We start from the raw sequence: 20,092 nt of genomic DNA, 5'->3' as shown, positions 1-20,092 counted from the left end.
AGCTTCAACTATTGGGTGGTATAGAGATGAAATAAATAAATGACGAAAATAATATTCGCATCCATCTGTGGGTGGACAACAGAACAAGAGGCATCTGACAATCCGCAAAATACAGACGGAATGGATTTTACACAGTCCGTACATCCCTAAACCCAATACAAGTTATCTCCTGCTTTAAGGATGCTGGAGAATTTCATTCAATCTGCATTTTTTTAAGCACACAGACCTAATACGTGCTTCCTGGACTAATACAGAATCATAGAACCATAGAATAGTAGGGCTGGAAGGGGTCTACAAGGCCATCTAGTCCAACCCCCTGCTCAATGCAGGAATCCAACTCAGAGCATCCCTGACAGATGGCTGTCCAGCCTCGTCTTGAATGCCTCCAGTGTGGGAGAGCCCACCACCTCCCTGGGTAATTGGTTCCATTGTCGTATTGCTTTAACAGTCAGGAAGGTTGTCCTGATGTTCAGCCGGAATCTGGCTTCCTGTAACTTGAGCCCATTATTCCATGTCCTGCACTCTGGGATGATCGAGAAGAGATCCTGGCCTTCCTCTCTGTGACAACCTTCCAAGTACTTGAAGAGCACTATCATATCTCCCCTCCGTCTTCTCTTCTCAAGGCTAAACATGCCCAGTTCTTTCAGCCTGCCTTCATAGGGCTTTGCTTCCAGTCCACTGATCATCTTTGTTGCTGTCAGGAGCGCCCTAGCTGCCTCTTGCAGTCCCCTCCAATAGCTAACTCAGGACACAGACAATGAGGATTCTTTCCAAGGAGAGATGTTTGAAGGAGAACCACGGGAAGACTCTGAATTTTGGGGCTGTGGAGAGATCCTCCCTCTTTCCCTTGGGTCCTCGGGATGCGACTGTTGTTTGAGCACCAAATGAGCAGAGTGCCTCTTTTGGTGCCGTCCATCTGTTGTCGCTCCCTGCGTCTGCGCCGAGCATCCAGCAAGCCCCCCTCCAGTGCTCTCTCACTGCCAGGGTCACTATCTATGCCACGAATGCTGGCAGGAGGAATCTCTGCCAGCTGCTGTGCTTGTGAGAGATGAGCGAGCTCCTCTCCCACGGATTGCTGTTCTTCCTCAGAATCAGAACTGCTCTGGGGCTCTATGGGCTCACTTTCCACCCTGACAGTTGCCCTCCTCTGAACCCTCTCCAGTTTGTCTGCATCCTTCTTAAAGTGTAGTGCCCAGAACTGGACACAGTACTCCAGATGAGGCCTAACCAGTGCTGAGTAGAGGAGAACTAGTCTAGTACTTCCTGGGATTTGAAAGCGATATTTCTTTTAATGTAGCCCAAAATAGCATTTGCTTTTTTTTGCAGCCGCATCACATTATTGGCTCATAGTCAGCTTGTGATCTACAACAATTCCAAGATCCTTCTCACTTGTAGTGTTGTTGAGCCACATAACTGTGCATTTGGTTTCTTTTTCCTAGGTGCAGAACTTGGCATTTATCCCTTTAAATGTCATTCTGTTGTTTTCTGCCCTGTACTCCAGTCTATAAAGATCACTTTGAATTTTGTTTCTGTCTTCCAAAGTTTCAGCTATCCTGCCCAATTTTGTGTCATCTGCAAATATGATCAGCATTCCCTATACCTCCTCCTCCAAATCATTAATAAAATTGTTGAAGAGCACTGGGCCCAGGACTGAGCCCTGCCATACCCCGCTCATTACCTCTCCCCAGTTTGAGAAGATCCCATTGATAAGCACTCTTTGAGTCCGATTCTGTAGCCAACTGTGGATCCACCGGATCATTGTTTCATCTAGCCCACTTTGAGCTAGTTTTCTCCTCAGGATATCATGAGGCACTGTGTCGAAAGTTTTGCTGAAGTCAAGGTATATTATGTCTACAGTATATTATGTCTACAGCAGGATCATATTACAATGTGATTATCCATCAGATTGCTTCTCCAAATACTGTGATGCAGTTCTCAGCTCACAAAATGCATACAAAAATGTGTATTTTAGGGGGAAATGCATACAAAATATGCATTTAAGTGAAACTTGTACAAAACATTTTTTTAGGGGAAAATTAGTATAACTGAAATGTGAATTTCATGCATTTTTAAAAAATTCACAGAAAACAGGACAGAATGGACTTACAAGACTGAACACATGCAAAACTGACACAGATCAGAAATAGACTGAGCTGTCCATACCTATCCTACTTATGCTACCTACACACTCATAGTATAAGGTAGCTGTTATGCATCTTGTTCCTTGATCCAGAAAAGGACAACCTTGTCAGAGATAGCAGGTGTCCCTCACCTCACAACTTTAACATACTTCATAGTTTTGAAAATTAGATCTCTTGATCCTAGTGTATGGAGCAACTCCACTGTAAAGGACTTGAACATGGAAGTCCCTAAAATGACATCACATTGCATTATCTTCCTAGATCGCAGCAACTGTACATGGTTTTTCAGCATCTCAACTTCCCTTTCATCTATGCTGGCTGGTGTCCAGTGGTGCTGGTGGTGCAAAGAACAGATCACCAGAGGCAGAGCAGTCTTTTGATCCCCAGCAGGCCAAACTACAGAAAGGATAAACTGAAGAACATAAGTGCAAAGCATGGGGGGGGGGGATCCACACAGCCACACAAAAGCACTTCTTCGGATCCCATTCTCTTGTTCCAGCAACAACTCTTATTGTACAGAGAATCAACTGACTGTAAGATCATGAGCGCAAAACAGTGTTCCACACAGATGATCATCATCAAAGGGCTGGATGTGCCTGATCTTGGCTGATCTCGGCTGCTAAGCAGGGTCAGCCTGGTTAGTACTTGGATGGGAAACTGCCTGGGAGTCGCCGCAGAGTGGAGCCGGCCAGGGAGGATTCCGGGGGGAGGAACGGAGTGCCTCCCCCCACCACCACGGATGCCACTTACGAAATAGGTAAGTGGTTTCGTAGATCCCTAAAATACGTAATTTTTTTAAAAAAAATGAATTGTGCTCACCGCCTTGTTTGTGGAAGTTCTCTCCATTTACTTTCAGCCAAAACACTTCCTCTTCCTAGGGGATTCCCAAAAGAAGGCTGTCTTAGGCGTGCCTGAGCGATAAACTCTTTGTTTAAAGCAACACTGTTTTAAAGAAAGAAAAAACCTTTTAAAATGACTATGCAGGTCCTGGAGCCCTGCATGAGGTATTATTCTCCCTGCTATTTCCACATCCAGCATTGTTGTCGATGTTGTGAGGCTAAAATGGAGAGGAGAACCAACTCTGTGCATGTCTACTCGGAAGTAAGTCTTATTGAGTTCAATAAGGACTTACTCCTACACATGTCAGCTCCCCACTTGCCCCCAGCTCAGCATTGTATTTTCACATCCAGCTCATTATCAAACCTCCTGTTAGTTATCTCAGAAGACCCTTGGGTGAATGGGGGGATGGGGTTTCCAGGGAAACAGCTGGATTGGGAGAGAAGCTCACACACACACACACACACACACACACACACATATAATGGAAGAACATAGTTTTTCATATTCCCTGGAATGTTTAGTCCTCATTTTGTCCATTCCCTGAGCATGTGCAGAGTGTGCTTATTATTCAAAGAAAGAGAAGCTTGCTAATCTTTCCCCTCATGCTGCATTTGTATTGCTTCAGAAAGAACACACCATGTGTGTGGTTGAGACCAGCCCAAAGTCACCCAGTGAGCTTCCATAGCCAAGTGGGCACTAGAAGCCCCCATCTCCCAAATCCCATTCCAACACTCTAACCACTAGGCTACATTGGTTGTCTAACCACTACACCACACTGCTGTTATGGAACTCATGAAAAAGATACAGTATAATGGAAAGTTCTTTCTGAAGCAGTTACACTTGGGGAAAAAAAGAGGAGAATTCCGGGGGCTTGTGAATGGCGGAACGGAGCAATGGCCACAAACTGAGGAAGTCAAGCGGCACCAAAGGTACACAGTTCGTACATCCCTAGTAAGAGCTAGCAGGGATGAGGCATGAAGCTCCTGACTGCCGAAGCTCCATTTAGGTCAGAGGAACTTCCTTCCAAGTTAACATACAAAGGACTGTGCTATAAATATCATAAAATGCCTTCATTTTATTTCTAGAAGAACCGAATATAAGACAATTTTCTGGAAATTGTATTACAGGACTAGATATACCAGTAGGTAGAATATTTTATGTAACATCTGACAGAAGGAATGTTCAGCATGTCCCTGTTGGACATTTCCATGCTTAATTCCTACTGAGCAGGCTGCTTCAGTAATTGAGTTCCTGATGGTCCACAGGTTACCATGGTCTCATATTACAGAATCCATTTTGATCTCTTTCAAGGCAGCAGATGTGACTTCTTTTGTATTTTTTTCCTGCCTTTTGCTAGCTTGTGTTCTGTCTTCCATTCTTTTCAACCATTCCATTGCTGTTTGCTCCTCACTTAACTAATGAGACAGTCATGCTATTTATAGCCTACATTTCTCAGGTTACAAGTCAGTGTACAGTGTCTACTACTAGATTCAAATCAATACACTGACAGATATTTCACTGTCTCTAAATTACAAGCCTGATTGCTGTAGCAAGACACGCACACACGACTGAGGGGGTTATTTCCTATACATCTATTCTTCTAAGTCAGGTAAGCACCCCGCCCTCCCAAAAAACCTGCAGAGAACTCTGCTCTCCCAATCCTCAGCCCCCACTCCCATGAATGAGCAAATAAAGCTGGGCTAAAGATTTCAGCTGAGCTTTAATCCAAACATGGACAATTCTTAATTTTTCTTATCTCTGGTTTGTGAAACAAGCCAACTTCAAACCATAGTTTATAATGCTGACTTGTTTAAATAAATGATAGCTAAAATTAACCACAGTTTAGGATTCAGATGACATATTAAACTGTAGTTGATCTAAAATTAGGCTGACCATATTTCCTTGAGACAAAAATGGGATATTGGGATGACAAAAATGGGACGGGATTATGTAATATTCTGTATTCATGAAAAAGTAACGATGGGTGGAATGATGGTAGAAATAACAATAAGACTCACCATCCTGGCTCCCACATGCTGAATGGGGCTTAGCGACCACCTCTCGAATTCCCTGCCACTGCAGACAAGCAAGGGGGCAGCGTCTGATCTGATCGTCGCTAGCTCAAGAAGCCTGGCCCTGACTGGATAGTGGAGCTTCCTCTTTTGTCACACTAGTAGTGTTACTGCACACATTGATTAGCATAAAGCCTTATGATAAACGCGTTCAGTTTTTTACAAAAAACTAAAAACGGGACAAAATTGACATTTATATTAAAACGACGGGACGGTCGGGAAATATGAAAAAACGGTACTGTCCCATTTAAAAAGGTACGTATGGTCAGCCTATCTAAAATGGAATTGGAAGCTTCTGATCTCGCATTGTTGTTGGTGATGTTCTTTAAGTTCATTATTATATATAGTTTGGCTGTTAGGATAAAACGCATTTGTAATAACAAAAAAAACTTCTCAAAATGATGTAAGGAACTTAAAGAACATCTCAAACAATGCAGATACCAATGTCACATCACTGACTACATTTTCAATATCCAGGGATACCCTTCTTTGTGATGCAAAGGCTAACTCTTCGAAAGAAAGTTGCATTCCATTTGTTGTGGACTACCATCCTGCTGCCCCTAATTACCACAAGATAATTAAAGATAGTTACCCTAACATATCCTATTCTGCTCATTTAACAGAAGCCATTACTTCTCCATCAGGCATCACATTCAGAAAACCACCCAGTCTGTGTAAATTGTTAGTTAAAGCTGCACTTAAACAAGATACTTGCAACCAGGATCATACTATTGTAAATCAACACATTATCTTCAAGAAACTACTTCTTTTAGGAGCACAGTTACTAAGAAAACTTATTGCATTAGGCAATTGTTTGCATGCACTTCTACTAATGTGGTTTATTTAACTGAATGTAAAAAAAAAAAAAGGATGTTGTATGCAATATGTAGAGAAAACTACAATGGACCTAAGAACTAGATTCCATAAGCACAAATCTGCAATTCTTACCAAAAAAACACACACAAAAACCTGGAGCAACCTGTTGCAAGACATTTCAACTCATTGTCACATAGGTCTCCTTCAGACAGAGCTTCTATCCTGCTATTGAGATTGCTCACTCACGGAAGTTTGCAGGTCTTTTTCATGACATTGTTAACCTCCAGGGCACATCCAGAGATATTTCCTGGTTATTTTGTCTCAAAGAGATCCAGAACTTATGAACCATCTTTCTAAACTCAGAATGTTACGTGATTAAAACAGCCACTAGATGGCGGTGTTTCATTGAGTTCTATGGAACCTTGAAAATTAAAAGTAGGGATGTCAGAGAATTTTGCCACGAATCTCGGGGAGGCCGAATGCCAGCACATTCGGCCCCCCGAAATCGGTGGCGAAACGGTCTGCCCCCCCCGCCCCGCCCCCGGGACGGGACTTACCTTTGGCGAATCTCCCTGGTGGCGGCGGTTCAGTGGCAGTTCTGCTGCGGCGGCCGGTCTTTCAACCGGCTACCGCCGCCGCCATTTCCAGTAAAAAAAAAAAAAAAAAGTGATAGGCTATGTAAAGATTTACGTAGCCTATCATGGCTAGATTTTCAAAAAAATACCGCGATAGGCTACGTAAATGTTTACGTAGCCTATCACGGCTGAGTGGGAAAAAAAAACCCGCACATACGCAAATGGCGGCGCCCATGGGCGCCGCCATTTGCGTTCCTTATTTTGGCACGTGTAGTCTATGTAAACATTTACGTAGACTACGGCGAAAATAAGGGGAACGCAAATAGCGTAAGCAAATAGCGTAAGCTATTTGCGTTCCCCTTATTTTTGCCGTAGTCTACGTAAATGTTTACGTAGACTACACGTGCCAAAATAAGGAACGCAAATGGCGGCGCCCATGGGCACCACCATTTGCGTACGCACGGTTGGTTTGTTTTTTTCACTCAGCCATGATAGGCTACGTAAACATTTGCGTAGCCTGTCACGGCAGACTGCAGGGATGCAAACGGCGGCGGCTATGGCCGCCGCCATTTGCGTTCCCGGCTGGCCAGGATTCGCGGCGGGAAGGACAGGGAACCTCCCCCCTGGCCAGAATTTCGGGGGGGAGGGACGGAGCGCCTCCCCCCCACCGCGAAGCAAATTTCGTCAAAGGTAAGTGACTTTCGTACATCCCTAAAAGCTTCCCCTCTCAGCAACCATGTGATCGCTGTCTGGAAGGCCGCAATCAACATGGAAAGGCTCCAGAACTGGAGGACCATGGGGGTTTTGTTTAGCATAAAGGCAGCCATAGTCTCTGGGATTTACAGTTGCTTCCAATAGAACAAACAAAAGACAACAACATGCCTGACAAAAGGGAAAATTTCTGAATCTATTGACTGAGTCCCAATGGCCTTAATCTGGAGGACAATTCGTAAGCATTATACCACCCATACCTCTGTTTTTTATCCTAAGGAACTTTCATCTCCAGGCATTCCAAACTGCCACTCCTGATATCCATAGAACAGCACAGCTAGTGATGAGGGCAGAAGCTGAAACGTTTAGCTTAAATATATTTTTGAATACTCTGTTGTTAGCCTTTCTATCTTTCTTATATATTTTACCTCAAGAGTGACAGCATCCACAGTGGATCCAGAGTCTCCTTGTTGTTTTGCTGTTGTGCTGCTTTTCACCACCACACCCTGTCTTTATATTCTTTTTTTTGTTGTATTTTATTACGTATTTTGTGGTTCTAATTGTTGTAAACTGCCCAGAGAGCTTCAGCTATTGGGCTTTGTAGAAATGTAAGAAATAAATATATGCAAAGGCATATGTGCTGTGTAAACCCTAATAAGAAACCACAGAAGCCACATGTCCATCTACCTAATCCCATTTCTGCTCCATTCTGTCTATGCAGATAAGGCCAGACCCCATGAGCATAGCCAGATTAAGCACAGAGCTATGGGGGATGTAGCCCCCTGCCCAGCATCTCAGGGGGTCCACTACTTAGCCCAGATTCCCAGCTTTCAAATAAAAAAGAGCCAGTCTCCAGCCCTTGCTCTTGCAAAGATACTTATACTTCCAGCTTGGGAGGATAAACACCCACCTTCAGTGGACTGCAGCTCTTGCTACATTTGAAAGTATCTCCTATATCTGTCAGTCTCGTATGGATGCTTATTTAGATATATGGCCTGCTTATATTAATGTATATATTTGAAATGGAAGTGTTAAATCCTTCTTTTTCCCTCTTTTATATTAAGGGTTGTGTAAATGATTATTGTGTATGGATGTTTTATCATATGCTCTTGCTTCCCTTCCCTGCCCCCTCTTTTCAGGGTACTTTTTTCCAAGTTCAGTACTTTTCCAAGCGGGGTGTCTTGTCTATACTGCACATTCATGTTAATGAGTGCACACAGTGATGCAATGCATGGATGGCCATTTTGCAAGTCAATGTGGCTTGTTATGAACATAGTGCAAAACAATCATGTTTTTCTAGTATAGAATTATTTACTTTATTTTATCATATTTATGTTCCCTCAGAAACTGAAGATCTCCCCATTTTTACCCTCACAACAATCCTGTGAGGTAGGCTAGGTTGAGAGGTAGTGACTGGCCCAGATCATCTAGTGAGAAAATTGCTGATCCTCCTCAGGCAGAAAAATATTCTGGGCAAGCGATGGCTGTGTATGTGTGTGTATCCTGTTTGGCTGTTGTGTCTAAATGAGTCAGAAAGGGCACAATCCTATTGGGATAGGTGGCCACCTCCAAACTTGGAGGCGACCGCCTATCCAGTGCAGGGCAGGAGAAGCACGGAGCTGATTGTCCCCTCTGCGCTTCAGCCACCCTACATTTACAGCTAGACCGTTGATTTTGGCTGTCTAGCTGTGGGACCTTGGAATGCGGGAAGCAGCAGCCAGATGACACATCGGATGTGTCATACCAGCATTTCCAACTTCCTCGCCCCGACATGCCCCCAGGAATGCCCCATTTTTGCCACTCCGCGCTCTTCTTCCGAGCACAGCGTAGGGCCATTGCACACTGCCTACGAGGCAGCATGGGAGGGATGGAGGTTGGTTCTCAGGGAACCAACCTATCCTATGGCCAACTAGCCACTGACTAGCAGCCATAGGATTGCACCCTAAGTCAGCCTATGTCTCTTTTTTGAGTGTGTATGTGTGCGCACATGTGAAAGAGAAAGAGAGCGAAAGCGTGCTTCGATGTGTGTTTGTTTTCTGTGTTTCTGTGCTGTAAAAGGGGAAGGTTGTGTTTGTATTCTCTAAAATGGAAGAGATATTAGTCTTTTGCTTCCAGGGAAGCATGGACGATAATTTACACCAAAATATGTAGTGAAATAATGTTTTTGCATTATTATTGTACATTGTTGACTGTGTATGTGTGTATGCCTAAATGTTGTGTGAGAGTTGAGTATGGGGGGCAGAGTAGGGGGCCTACTATTGATGGCTAGCCACAGGATCCATCATGGCCTTGAGCTAGTCATGCCCATGACACAATAAAGAGCTTGGTCTCAGCAAAATAATTTGCACCCAGTCAGTGCTGTCTTGAGCATGAATATGACCCTGTATAAACAGAGAGCTAACAAAAATAGTATTTTTTTCCCCAGTCATAACAGCATAACCAACAACTGTGCGTTAGTCTACTTCCCTTACATTCAACATTTCACAAAACATATTGTTAACAGAGAAAGGAAGTAATTTCTGGACAAATATGGGACTTATTATTTGCAAAATATTTTTATTTGAATGAAGCCACCACACTACACGAAGAGGTAGTGTCACGAAGAGTCAGACACGACTGAACGACTGAACAACAACAACAACCACACTACAGAAATCGGCTACTTTTGACTTTTTGTTTTGTTATTCATGTTGCACACTTCCCCTTCTCCACCCCATACCCTCCAGCAGGATGGCCATCCCAGAATTCTCTGAAGCATTTTACCGATGTAAGGTAATCTTATTCATCCCAACATGCATTAAGTTATCAGACTGTTGCAGCCTCTGTCATTCCACAGAGCTAGGAACTGTATGGTGACATGATGTAGTCTATGAATATAAAACACTGGTAGAAAATTAAGCTTTGTCTGAATGGGAAGAGAGTACTAGCACACTAACTGTAAGTATAGAGGGTGCATTTCCTTCTAAAGAAATGTACTTATGTGATAGTCGCTAGATTGCGTTAGAAGTTGGCTTAGGGATGTACGAAACACTTACCTGGTTTCGTCCAGGGACATCTGCGGCGAGGGGGAGGCGCTCCATCTCTCCCCCCCAAAATTCTCCCTGGCCAGTTCTGCTCTGCAGCAACTCTGCGGAGCTGCCAGCCAGGACCGCCCGCAGCCAGACATCTGGCCACTGGGCTGCGTAGGGACACAAATGGCAGCTGCCATAGCCGCAGCCCTTTGTGTCCCTGTCTTTTGCCGTGATAGGCTACGTAAGTATTTACGTAGCCTATCACGGCAAAAAAAGGGAATGCAAATGGCGGAGGCTATGGCGGCCACCATTTGCGTTCCCTTTTTGCGGTAAATATTTACGTAGCCTATCACAGCCTCTGCAGAGATGCAAATGGTATCCCTGCATTATCTGTGATAGGCTACGTAAGTATTTACATAGCCTATTACGGCGATAATGAAGAAGTGAATGGCGGCCGCAGACGTAGCCACCATTCTCAAAGCAGCGCAAATGGCACCAGGTAGGTGCTCCATTTCGCGCGCCTTTCGCAGGGTGGTGGGGCGGGGGGCTTCGTTCTACCATGGATTTTGGGGGGGCGAATGCACTGGCATTCGCCCTCACTGAGATCCATGGCGGAATTCTCCAACATCCCTAAGTTGGCTACCCTTCCTGAGCAGCTTGTAGTATTATATGGAGTTCTGCACCACTGCCCCTAATTGCATATTGGTCTTGTTGTATTTTGGGTTGTCCCTTGTAATTTCCCATTCTTTGTTCATGTGATGCTCTATGCATGCTTGTAATATACATAAGTAAAGTTCATACTTAAGGGACAAGAAACACATGCTCCAAATGAAATGGAGGCCCTGCTCAGACTTGCTTGTAGGTAGGCACTGCAGTCTACCGTTTCAATCAGCAAGCCAAAGGAGACCATTTACTTATTTAATTTTTCACCCTATATTTCCATCACAGAACTTGAGAGCATGCATGGGATTCCCAGACGGTCTCCCATTCCTGTTCCTTATTTGGTCGCTGTAGTCTACGTAAAGATTTATGTAGACTATGGCGAAAATAAGGGCAACGCTATTTGCGTTGCCCTTATTTTCGCCGTAGTCTACGTAAACATTTACGTAGACTACAGCGACTAAATAAGGAACGCGAATGGCGGCTCCCTATGGGGGCCGCCATTAGCGTATGCACTTTTTTTTTTTTTTTTAAGTCACCCGTGATAGTCTACGTGACGATTGACGTAGCCTATCACGGCTGACTTTGCAGATCTAGCCGTGATAGGCTACGTGAATCGTCACGTAGCCTATCAGGGGGCGGGGTTTTTTTGTTTTTTTTAACTTTCACGTTCGCGGCCGGGTGATGCGGTAAGCCTCCTCCCCGGCCTGAATTTCGGCCGGGCCGAGGCAGGAAGCCTCCTCCCCGGCCTGAATTTCGGCCGGGCCGAGGCGGGAAGCCTCCCCCCCCGTCCTGAACTTCGCGGGGGGAGCAGCGAAGCGCTTCCCCCCCACCGCGAACGTCCTTCGAGGACAGGTAAGTGACTTTCGTCCACCCCTACATATCATGTGCTTTCAGGTCATGCCCTTTGCCTGTTTTTTTCTCATTTATTGCATACCTCATAATTAAAATAAAATACTTAATTGGTTTACATACAACAATATTAAAACCACAGTTTAAATTATGCTATTAAAGTAAAAGCTTAAAATACACTATTAAGAACCATTTCATCTATGATATCAATAAGAGCAATACAAAAACAATAAAATAGAGCAGCAACATGATTAATTATGATTAATCACAAGCCAGAGAAAGACTGCTTAAACATGTGCATTTTGACGAAGTGTTTAAAACATACCACATTTTCTGCCTCCCAAACTGCATGGGGAGGGTGTTCAGAGAGTAGGCTGGGCACCACTACTGAGACACTACCTCATGATATCATTTCAGACACTGCAAAGAATGCTGTGGGAGATTTAGTACTTCTCTAATAAGGTATTGTCTCCCCTATAATAACCACAAAAATGGAGACACTATCTGAGACCAGGTCTGGGTTTCATCACCTGTTCCTGCTATGTTCCAAGAAAGGCATCAAACTGCTTTGTATCGTTTTCTTTCAGAATGAATGAATATATATATATATATATATATACACACACACACACACAGTCTCTACAAGAGATATTCACACACACACCACATCTTATGAATTTTGGTTTCTGCAACCCAAAGGACTAAGTACCCAAATTAGCGGATGACAGAGTTCTATAGAGTGTAACCGCGAATGAGACTCAAAGCCTTATAACATGACCATAGCAGACTTATCTTTTCTGTACTTAGCACTCCCACATTCACTGCAGGAGGTGAGCTTGGTGGACCACAACTTCCACAGTCCACACACACTGGTACTGTGCTAAATACAGTAATCTCTGCAAGCAATGGGCAACCAGTGCAGGTGTAGCACTGTACCCATGTGTAGTGTTAGATCAGAAAGACCAAGATGAATAATGCATGGCTGCATCAACTGGACATGTCCTCAAACTCACAATTACTAGATGCTATCAAGTGCACCAACCAACAAACCACTCTAATCAATTGTCTCTTTTTGTCATTCCCTTATTTCACCAATTCATGTTCCTTTAAGGAGGTTTTCCATGCATGAACTCAGAGGCACACCATTTTCTCTCCCTAACAAGGGCAGCATTCCTTTACTAATGCAATCAAAACATGTTAAGTGAGAAGAAACTGAGGATCCTATCATATTACAACAACACTATACTAGTGGTGTTTTCAACTGTGACTTCTATTTCTGCTAATGTGACAAGGAAGGCGCTAGAAATTTTTTCCTTCTCTGTGTGTTTTACTATTTTCAATGAATATGGAACAAAATGGGAAGCATTGTTTATCAGCACAAAAAGAAGTGATAATAGGTTGAATCGAGAGCAATTAAGAACAGTATCAGTTTTCCAGTACAGTGTTGTGCAAATGAGTACACTGAACCATGAAGAAAGGATGTGTGGAGACACTATGCCCTTAAGTAAGGATATTGAATGTGATGCTCCTGCCTGATAAAACTGAGAAGAAAACCCCCTCAGGATGTCTGTCTCCACTGGGTCAGTTATCCTCACTGACACACACAGCTTCAGTCCCTTTTACTCTCTGGGTCAAAGAGACACTCAATATGCCCAGTTGGTTCCTTCTACCGATACAGGAGAAATAACAAGGGAATAGGTTTTCTAATGGTAGTGCAATAACACAAACCAGCTTGTGGGATTTTGTAGTTAAAAACAAACAAATAAAATTTATTTAATACAAGAAGAGTTATATATGATTATTAAACAATCTATGCTTGGTCCTAACCTACCTACCTACCTACCTACTCTACCCCTTCTAAATCCTATATACACACATCCCTTACTGCACTGCTGCTAGGTTTTAGGCTGGTTTTAGGCTGGTTGTATTATTATACTGTGGTTTTAATGTTTTATATATTTTATATTGTTTTATTGTGTGCACCTTGATTATAGTTTTTGTGAACTGCCCAGAGAGCTTTGGCTACTGGGTGGTATAGAAATGAAATAAATAAAATAAAAATAAAATAAAATAAATAATAGAAATAGCTTCCCCAATCCCTAAGGCCCTCTCCATCTTCTATCTGTCAGTTCATTCCTTTTATAACCTCAGAATCCTCATGCACAGAAGCCCCTTCCACCTGTCATTCCCTCCCTAACCCTCTATTAACCCTTTCTTACCTGGGTCACATTTAACAATGCAGACACATACAATAATTTTAACAGGTATATGTTACACTGTGCCTCAGGCCCATTGACCAAATCTGGCTCACATAATCCAGCCCTCCAGGTTAAAATGCCTCTCATAATGCTTAGTTATTGGCAAGAAGGGCATTAAACTAAAATATGCTGGTGTTTTGGCCCAGCCCGCTCTTTCCTTGAGCCTTGCCCACCACTGGAATGCAGCCCCCTCAAGCTTTCTGAACTGAATTCAGTCCTTGGACTGAAAGAGGTTCAATACCCCAGGCCTCACAGTCTAGTTATTCAATGCCCACCAGGCCACTTTTCCACTATACAAAGAAAGTTGCAGCAGCTAGCAAATAATCTAAGGCTCCAAACCTATAGATATTTACCTGGAGACTGGAGTAAGTCCCAGTGAACTCAATAGGATTTGCTTCTGAGGAGATATGCACAGGATTGCACTGTAAACCAAGCTGGAGGGCACCTTTCACCAACCTGGGTTCCTCCACATTTAGGCCTACAAGTCCCATCGTTTCTGACCATTGGCCATGCTGTCTGGGGAAATGGGAGTTGTAGGCAAAACAACAGCTGGAGAAACACTGATTAGGGAAGGCTGCTTTAGTCTCCTGAGTCAGTAGAAAAAGGCATCCTTTGATATGGACAGGACATGTTTGATATAGAAAATGAAGTTTTTAATGAGATTTCCCACAGTGAGAACATGCTTATCAGGACTTTTTTTTTTAGAAAAAGATAAAAGACTGAAGGGCTAGGGAAAGAGGAAGAAAATCCTTTAATAAACTCACGCACAGAGATTTATTATACTAAACTTTTAAAATATAGACCGTTCACTGTGGAATTCAATCTCTGGATTGCACGTTCACTGTATTAAGTACAGCTTCAAATATTACATCCTGGTCTCCCACAAGCCGGCTATTTTTATAATTTCACTCCAGCAAATGCATGCGTTTTTCCTTTGGGGATATGTTGCGCAACATTTCATGAAGCAGGCAATGTTGTTTCGCACTCTCTCTATTGTACTACATTCAGTGGTATCTTGAATTATGTGCCTCTAGTGGGGCATTGCAGGAGGCAAAGTGCATATGAATTTAGAAGATGAAATATCATGTCAGGCAGTGCTAAGAGGGGGCTAGAGTAAGAAGCATATAGGGCAACTCTTTGTGTAGCTGGGATAGCAGAAATACTAATGCAAATGTAATTACATTCCTGCAGAGAGCTTCTCTGAAACCAAAATGGCATAGCACAATGCTAAGTATATGGGACAAACACAAGAACAGGCCTAAACTAAAACAACAACAGTGTGCTGCCCATCATCTTCTCTGCTACCTATACTTAAGCTCTTTGGGCATTAACAAAACTGATGGAACTTTTTAATATGACATGTGTCATATTCCTTGTATGCATTATCAAGAGTGTGGACTGTTTTAGTGGAAGCTATTTGACCCATAGTCAAATTCTTGTTCCACCACAGGACAGCATATTTGGAACCCTCACTCATGTTCCTCATTTCTGATCTGTAGTGGCATTTTCTAGTGTATACTAACATTCATATCTACTTGTACTGGTGATACAATGCTAACAGTACTTGCACCAGAAGAACTCCTGTACTCTTCTTCTTTACAGCAACGATGTGAGGTACGTCATCATTTTCTTACAGATGCTGGGCACTGAGCCCAGAAATAGCAGCTTTTTAAAGGCCAGCCAATGGCCAGCCAAAACATAGGCAGCATTTGGATGGTTAATTCTTGGCTTTATAAGCCAGGATATACATGAGATTCATGAACCTGGATGCAGTGCCTTTGGTAAGGATGTCATGAGTGCTCTATAAGGGGGTGGAGGACCCCCAGACTCCCGTTTGTGGAATGTGCGGCACTTACTGGATCCATTTACTGAGTGCCGCACGGTCCCGAATGGAGGTTGGCTGGCCGCTCCTTCCCCGAGCTGCCACTGTTATGCAAAATAGGCAACATTCATTTTCTGGAAAGACCCATGATGCCATTTTGCATAACAATGGTGGCTCAGGGAAGGAGTGGGCAGCCCACAGCGCTCGCCCATCACTCACTGAGATGTCTAGGGGCTCGCGCGACGAGCAGACAGTGCTGGCAGCTTGGCAAGCAACTGGCATCCCCAGATGGAGGTGAGTCCATCCATCCCTACTTTCCTTCTCCTTTTGTGCAAGTGAGGAAACAAGCCAAAGCCACAGTCCAACATAACTTCCTATTAGGTCTGAAGCAGGAATTATAGTTCAGACATGCATAAGGGGAGGGTGGTTAGGGTAACTATGGAGGGGGAAGTAGCGAATCCATGATGCACCCATCCATCACATGACCAGGAACCATGCAGCACCACATGATTCCTGTAACCAGCCCCCTCCATAGTTACCATAACCATCCTCCCACCACTGCCATTGATCCTAGTGGCCCGCACGCTGCAAAAACATGCACACTGGCCACTCCATCTGTCACTATGCAACAGCAACCATAGGGAAAGTCCATGCTGGCTAGAGTGTTGCCTGAAGTGCGGGATGCTCTAGGCTGCCATCTCTATGGTCGTGGACTAGAAACCACCAGGAGCCCATTCTAACCACCAGGAGCCCACTCTAACCACCAAAGAGTCCACCACACATGACAGTAAGCCACCCCAGGGCCCCTTAACCCTGTTACAGTGGCATATTACCCGGGGGGAGGGGGTCCAGAACCATGGCTAGCAAGTTTTTCTCCCCTCACATGACACACTAAGCCACCACAGTTAGCAGAAATTCCCTGAACACCACGTGTGGACAAGGCCGATGGCTTCTGAACATGCTAGGATTCAAAAGCCAACTTTAAACAATAATTTAATATCCTGGCTTGTTTGGAAGCCATTAACTATACTTTCCCAGTTCAGTCATATCAGGAGGACGCTATGCTTAGCTGCAGCTTCCTGGTTTGTTTCTCCCACTTGTGCAAAGGGAGGAGCTCATGGATATCCTGGCTTATTAAAGCAGGATTTGCTCATCCAAACATGCCCTTCCCCATGCTAAAAAAAATGGAGACTCTACCTATTGAGTTTCACTATACCTGCTCTCTGGAAAGTACATACAAGCATCATTCCATGATGGGGACTCTAATTTTCAAAGCCACGGACCCCAAGACTCCTCTGTTTCGTACGGCAGTATCCAATGCAGGCCACCTGCCAGCGCTAAAAAAAAATGTTGTGCTAGCAACAATGACCATTAGAGCAAAGGGAAGTTAGGGCAACCCAGGAAACTAGCCAAAACTGCCACTTCTGAAACAGGACAAGTCATCGGAGCTCCATTCCATGAGCTCCGCTGACTTGTCAAATTCTGGAAATGGTAGTTTCAGCTAGTTTCTGGTTGTGCTAGCTTCCTGTTATGCTAGCAGTCATTCCTGCTAGCCCAGCAGCAATGTTAGATACCACCCATATTAATTTCAGAGACATATGCTGTTCTACCCTTGTAGGAGCAAGCCCTTCATCCAGGGGCTCTTGAACTAGCTGTAATGTTTTTTGTTGTTGTTGCACCAAATAGAAATATTTTGAATAAAAATAAAAGCTGGGGGGAGGGAGGAAAGGAGTTTGTTGATTCTGGACACACCTCAAGCTTGCATCTTGAAGAAATGTTAACACTTTAATTTACAGTGGCCGATGATTCTTTAAAGATAGGACACTCATATTGTTACAAGAAGAAGAAAAAAAGGCTTGGAATTCCGCATATTTCATATCTGCATCTACCTCTCTGAAGAGACTGTGAGCATGATATATTGCATTATTTCTTCTTGAAGTACCTCCCAAATTTCTTCTTGAGATAAATTAGAAGACTATGGAGGGAGAGCATCTCCCTTTTTGCCTCCTCTGCACCCTACCTTTGGTATATAAAATGAAAAGCTAATCTGTAAACCAAACCTGGAAGCTGATAAGAGGAGATATTTATTACCCATGACCAACGTCTTAGGGAATTATGTGTTTGTGCATAATTGACTAGATACTGCCACCATGTTTGTTGTTATAGACTGAACATCTATTTAGGGCACAATCCTATGGGGATAGGCAGCCGCCTCTGAATTCAGAGGGGACCACCTATCCAGTGCATGGCAGGAGAAGCCCAGAGGGGATAGTCCTCTCCACGCTTCAGCTGCCCTGCATTTGTGGCTAGACAGCCAATTTCAACTGTCTAGCCGCGGGAAGGTGGAGCGGGGAAGGTGGCTGCCAGACGACACATACAATGTGTTGTACCAGCATTTTTGCCTTCCCTGCCATGGAACGTCCCCCGGAATGCCCCATTTTCACTGCTCCGTGCTCCTCTTCCGAGCATGGAGTGTGGGGCTGTTCCAAGCTGCCTCCAGGGCAGCATGGGAGGGGGGGAGGAAGGTTGATTCTCTGGGAACCAACCTCAGAGAGTGGGCTTCAGAGTCGGTTCCCAGAAACCCACATATCCTATGGCCATCTAGCCACTGACTAGCAGTCAAAGGATTGCTCCCTTAATGGTTATAGATACAGCAAGAGTTTTCAGGCTGGTTCTTTCTTTATTTCAAAGAGGAAAACAGTGTAAACAGAAACAAGAAGGGGAAATTAAAAGCAAAGAACTGCCTTAATTTTCATTGCTTAATTAAAAAGATATGGCCCTCATATTGGAAGCCCAACTTTCAGGGAGAGTGATCCTATGCCTCCCAGGGCTCCACTACACCAGGGCTTTTTATCCCACAACTTACTGGGCCTTCTGCTTCTGGATTTCTTGAGGGATTAAGATTGGCTCTTAACACAGGCAGACACAAGCTGTTTGTCTTTCTTCACAAGTTCTATATGTTTCATTTTACAGCCTCTAGATGGCACTGCTGTTATAGGGCCATTGCGGAAGTACACAGTAAGTAAAGCACTTCATAAGTGTTTCCTAGAGAAAAATCAGACCTTCCCTGCACTTTACAATGGTGGGATAAAGGTCATAAACCACAGGAAAGGTCCTAGAGGTTGACGACATCGTGTAAAGGACCTACAAACTTCCATGAGTAACCAATCTTGATCACATTATATAAGCCCCATCTGGAGAAGCCCCTAGATAGCATCTGGGAAACACAGGATTGTTCTATTTTCTGGCTCTGAGCTCATGACCATGCTACTTGCCTCCTCCCTTGCCGCTCACAGTCAGCATGGAGAGAACTGTGCTGGCTGCTGCTACAAGCTTGCATATACAAGCACATGGAGGTGAAAGGGGGCATTCCCGGGGGAAGGAAGAGGAGGAAACTGGGGACACGGAGATACAAGGCATTCCCAGCCTCCCCAGCCTCCTTCCCTCACTCTCCCCAAAGCCTCTGCTAGATGGACTAAATCGCCCATCTAGCTAAAATGCACAGCGAGGGGTTCAACACACCTCCCACTCTGCATTGGATACTCATAACCTCCAAGTTTGGCAACTTCGAAGTACCCAGGGTGCATCACATAGGACTGTGCCCTGAAGCACTTTTTGGATCCTCTTTCTCCTATTATATATAACCCAATTATCATGGAATCCTCTGGTCTCCTGCAATCTGGCTTAGAAACTGTACCATCACTGTAGTGTACCTTTAGCAGAATAACTATCTGACCTGACTTTCCCCATGAATGAGTGATGCCACCTGAGGCATTAAAATGTTCCCCATTTCAAGGTCCAACATCTAACCTATGGAAAGCAGCATCCAAAATATTGAAACCATTTGACGGTGTGAAGGGTGCTTGTCAGCTTCATGTGGCTACAACAGTGAAATATCATAACCTCCATATGGATTATGACTGGGTTTTTTGTTTTTTTACAGAACATCCCCACTACTAAGACATGTCTATCTGGCTTTACAGTATGGCTAACCCAAAGTATTAACTATGAGAACATTCAGAGCAAAATTTGTGTAAAGTGCTTTCTTCCCACCTTCCAAACCCAAACGTACCTTACATTTGTTTTCCTCTGAAGCTGTTCACGAACGTCACCAATAGGAACCACAGCATTCTCTTTTTCCCTTGCTGCAGTTAAGCGTCAGAAGTCAGGGAAAGTCATTGTAGTGCATAGACTGTCTTAGGCACCCCTATGCAGTGGGTGAAAATTGTAGGGCTCCCCTGCCCCACAAGCATCAAGAAAAGAGGGGAATAGCTTTCCAGGTTGCAAATGAAGATGCTCACTTAAGGAGTCTGCTTTGACTCAGCCACTCTTCA

At 44.0% G+C, this 20,092-nt stretch overlaps 1 protein-coding gene across 8 annotated transcripts in view; it reads right to left on the bottom strand.

Moving 5' to 3' along the window:
- The window catches only part of DAB1 (DAB adaptor protein 1), a 911,155-nt gene that overhangs the window by 754,187 nt on the left and 136,876 nt on the right, over positions 1-20,092 (bottom strand). The window contains exon 1 of one of the 8 annotated variants that reach the window (XM_084852388.1): positions 2,961-3,010. The exons of the other annotated variants lie outside the window; for them this stretch is intronic. The gene's annotated coding sequence lies outside the window, so the exon portion shown is untranslated. Of the gene's footprint in view, positions 1-2,960; positions 3,011-20,092 lie in introns of those variants that run through there. 8 annotated transcript variants of the gene reach the window in all.

Source organism: Heloderma suspectum, chromosome 4, assembly GCF_057233095.1.
Source record: "Heloderma suspectum isolate Gila_16-S chromosome 4, 16-S_ref, whole genome shotgun sequence".
NCBI classification, from domain to species: Eukaryota; Metazoa; Chordata; class Lepidosauria; order Squamata; family Helodermatidae; genus Heloderma; species Heloderma suspectum.
This window is presented reverse-complemented; position numbering and strand designations above follow the sequence as displayed.